General features: G+C 49.8%; 1 long non-coding RNA gene across 1 annotated transcript; it reads right to left on the bottom strand.

Annotated features, from left to right (window-relative positions):
- Positions 1 to 1,780: 1,780 nt before the first annotated feature.
- On the bottom strand, positions 1,781 to 2,534 carry LOC120393256. Its single transcript, XR_005591975.1, has 2 exons — positions 2,343 to 2,534; positions 1,781 to 2,138 (listed from the first exon to the last, which is right to left on the bottom strand). It is a non-coding gene; the product is annotated as an uncharacterized LOC120393256 (long non-coding RNA).
- Between the last annotated feature and the right edge of the window lie 1,596 nt (positions 2,535 to 4,130).

Below are 4,130 nucleotides of genomic sequence, written 5' to 3'. Positions count from 1 at the left end.
TCGGGCTCCCCTAGGGACGTCTGTTCCCTCCAGTGGCCGGGTTCCTACTGAGTGCAGAGGGCCGGCCTTTATAGTTCCGGGTCGCCGCCTGACCTTTTGAGGGGCGGGTTCAGAGTTCCCTAGCTCCGCCCACTCTGGCCTCCGGCTGGGCTCTTCCTCCTCCGAGGCAGAGTGGAGCCGCACCGCCTCACTACAGAGGGGCTGTGGGGAAGATGGGGTAGGAAATGGCAGGAAGCCTCTGCCAGAGTCCCCTGAGATGCAGAAAGTGAGCTCAGAAACTGTCTTAGTTCCAGTTTGGGACTAAACTGTGTCAGAGCCTGGGTGTGGCAGTGAGCCCTTGGCAAGCTGGGGAGAAGCCTGGCCGTGCGACGGTTCCTGTTTCCTTCTTTGGAAGGAGTCTCATGTAGCCCTAGGTTGTGAGAGACGCTGCCTTCAGTCTGATCTCCCCTCCCCAGCCGGGGTCTCCATCACTCTCCCGACTCATGAGTCTCTGTCCCTCTGTCTTACTGGCCACATGCTGAGCTCCTGCACCTCCCTCTGGAACCAGTGGGAGTGCGGGTGCCCAGCCTCTGTCTGTCCTGTTCCTTTGTGCCATCAGCCCCCCTCTCTGGTGTTTGATGATGTTTGACCCTGGCTAACGCTTGGGGATGCAGTGTGTGTGTGGAAGCCGGATGCACAGTTAAGCTCTGCCCCTCTCCATGAAGGGAGGGAGCAGACTGTGTTATAGGTGGGGCTGTGATCACCAGTCACATGTTGGGATCTGGGGTTTTAACTGGTGGTTTTATACCCCTGCAGCCAGCTCCTCCTAGGCAGGGTGTGTACAGACCGTGGTGCAGTGTTCAGGCCAGGCTGAGATGGGCCGGAACCATCCCTCCACCTCTCTATGATGTCGTGGCAGGGGTGGAGTGGGGAAGGGTTACAAGAAAATAAAACCCTGATCTGACCTTCCTCCCGACTACCCTTGGTTTGGGTTCATTTTGCCAAATAGAAGCTGAAATGAGGAGATAGTTGCAAAACCAGGACCACGGCCTTCCCCATTTTGCTCTTCTCTGGTGTTAGGACCCCTCCTGCACCACTGTTTGTCAGTGACACCAGTTCACGTGGTATCTTTGCACAGGATATCGCATACTCCCCAAACTGCCTTCCCAAGGTACGAGTCACTTGTATTGTCTTCACCTTGGAGATGCTGTCTCCCTGCAGGGAGAATGAGGCCCCAATGGCTTTCAGGCAGCTGGGTTTATAGAGGTTTGAGACCCCACAATAACGCCCTGGGGGACTATTCGCTGCTAGCCTGTGAGTCCAGTTCAGGTGCCCAGGGAGCGGTGGCCCCACCATGCCAATAGAAGTGTTGCTCTGGGTTCATTGACCGCCCCTTCCAGAGCTGCTCTTTGAGGGGCTCTTACGACCAGAGCAGCGGGGCAGAGCGCTTGGATGTGGCCAACCAAAGGCCTTGGCCTGGCCCCTCAGGGCATCCTGGAAGAGGAACATGGTGACAGTGCCGCTGGGCTTCCTGCTTTCCCCTCGACCGGAGCACCTGGCCATGTCCCCTCCCCATCCCTGGGGGCCGTGCACACGGCTTTTCCCTCTCTGGGACGGTGGGCTGATCTCTCCTGTGCTGGGTCCCTGCTGGAGTGGGAGAGTGACATGGGGCCATGCTGGCACGGATGGGGGAGCAGTGCACCTGGGAGGGACTCTGCCCTGCTGCGGGGCTGGGAGCATGGGCATGGCCGAGGGGCACAGGACGGGTTTATAGAAAATTCAAAAAACAAAGGGAGACAAGTTCTCTCTGATTGATTTTATTATGTCTGTTCCTAAATGGCCCTAAGGGCTGGTCCCTGCTCGATGCCCCAGAGGAAGGCGAAAAACCTCCAGGGTCTCTGGCCAATCTGCCCTGGAGGAAAATTCCTTCCTGACCCCAAACATGGCGATCGGTTTCACCCTGTGCATGCGAGCCAGGACCACAGTGGGGAAAGGACCCACTGGTCACTATGGTTAAACACCCTGTCCCAGGCCCCTCCAGGATAGTGCCTGTGTCCCAGCACTAACCCGTCTCCAGGGCTTTCTTCTTTGCTTCCATCCCAGCAGCAACTTTTAAACATTGTGTCTTGAATACTGTCCACGCTGCCTGTTTCCTTCATCTGAAAGAAAAACCAAAGCCACTGATATCACTCAAGTGACAAGCAGATTCAGCACCCCCTAATAAAGATGAATCCCCTGACATCTGCCATCCCCCTCACATACTCTTAGCTCCTGAGATGTCTGATCAGCTGTAACAAACACTTTGGCACAACATAAATTACATTCAGCACTACAAAATTGCTATGCTCATTTGTTAGACTTACCAAATGTTGCTTACCGCTTCTAAGAGCCAATCCTGTTGCTTTATTTCTCTCTTTCTCTCCATACGATCAGCTGTACTGTTAAAAATCTAGTAGGTATAAGTGGTTTCCTTATTCTTGATTGGAACAAGTCAATACTTCTGAAACCTCAGAAGCTTTGGTTATGTATCACCTGAAAGGATGACCAGAACCATTGACTATAATGGTGTATTGTATTTCTTACCTCCTTAAAAGGATGGATCCGCTAATTCCTTCCTGTAAACTACAGCCATGTGTCATCCTTGCATCTCGAAATATGACCTCCTGCAAAGATCAATGTTTGACAGACCATATTTTTGTCAGGCAACAAATGTAAAGGAATTGTCATTGGATTCATTTTGTAACAGGGAGTATAAATGCACACCTTCTGCGTGATGAATTGCTGGATTGGTTTCTCTCTTTCTCTCCATACGATCAGCTGTACTGCTAAAAATCTAGTAGGTATAAGTGGTTTCCTTATTCTTGATTGGAACAAGTCAATACTTCTGAAACCTCAGAAGTTTTGGTTATGTATCTTGCTTTATTCTTATGAAACTGCTTGTAGCCTTTGACAGCAAAGGATAGATTCACTTCCTTCACCTGAAAGTACACTCAGATTGGTTAGTTTCCACTCCATTGCTAGGAGAAGGTGCATTCCTTACCTCTTGATAGCAAGAGAAACTGTTCCTACTTCTGACGGACAGCTGCATTTCTTTCACCTGAAGGGAAACCAGATCCATCAATTTTTCCATTCTAAGGTGAGTTCCTTACCTCTTGGTAGCAGTGATGAGTTTTGCTTGTTTCCTTTCTGTAGATATCCCAGATCTTCTAGCAACTTCCTGAAGTTTTCACACCCTCAACGTTCAAATCGGCTGCATTGCTCTCATCTGAAAGTGTGAGAATCTATTCATTGCCACTTGAATGTTAAGAGGGGAAAAAAAGTGCATTTCTTTACCAACTGACATGCCTGGTTCAGCTAGTTGGATTTGCATTAATTTCTGCTAGAACACAACAGCCCTCTGGTCTCCTTCCATCTGGAGATGCAACGTGACCTCTTTATTTGGTCTGCAAGTGTCGCTTTAGCCTCAGATTCATTTGTCAACCAGGGAAACGTAAATGCTTACCTCCATGTCTGATGGTCTGCTGACTTGATTCAGATTTGTCCCGAGTCTGCTTTTGACACTCTCCCCATGACAAGTAAGGTCATCCACAGTTTTTCTCCCTGAAAGCAAAATCCACACCACTTCATGTACACATGGATGTTTGGAGACTGGTATTTCTTACCTCCTTGCCCGGGACAGCCACGCCATTTAGCCTCACTTCTCCCTGGTAGGAATGGCCACCTGGTCTGTTCATATCTCACAGCAAAACCTGCAATCAATGTTTGACAGATTTATTTATTATTACTCACTAGCAGCTATGAAGAGTCATCAATGGAGAAGGTTCCTTAGCATCCAGATCATTAGGCTTCTAGAGACCTTTCAGTGCTCACCTACTTGTCAGTCATGTTCCACCGCAAGGCTTTGATTCTTAGCGGTACAGCCAGCTACGCTGGGTAAAACCTGAAGCATATAAATGGCTGCTTGCCTTTGTCTGTACTAGAAGTAAAAGTAAAAGATGCTTTTCTGTCCTCTGGCCAGGTATACGTACCTGTCTTTTTCTTCAATTCAGCAGCCTCTTATCATCCTCCCTTGAATGGTAAGACCTTCCTTTCACCTGAAAATAGAAACAGAGCCTTTAAGTCCTGCCCCCGTGCTGTGAGGAGGTGCGTTC

This window comes from Mauremys reevesii, unplaced genomic scaffold, assembly GCF_016161935.1.
Source record: "Mauremys reevesii isolate NIE-2019 unplaced genomic scaffold, ASM1616193v1 Contig17, whole genome shotgun sequence".
Lineage (NCBI taxonomy): Eukaryota > Metazoa > Chordata > Testudines > Geoemydidae > Mauremys > Mauremys reevesii.
This window is presented reverse-complemented; position numbering and strand designations above follow the sequence as displayed.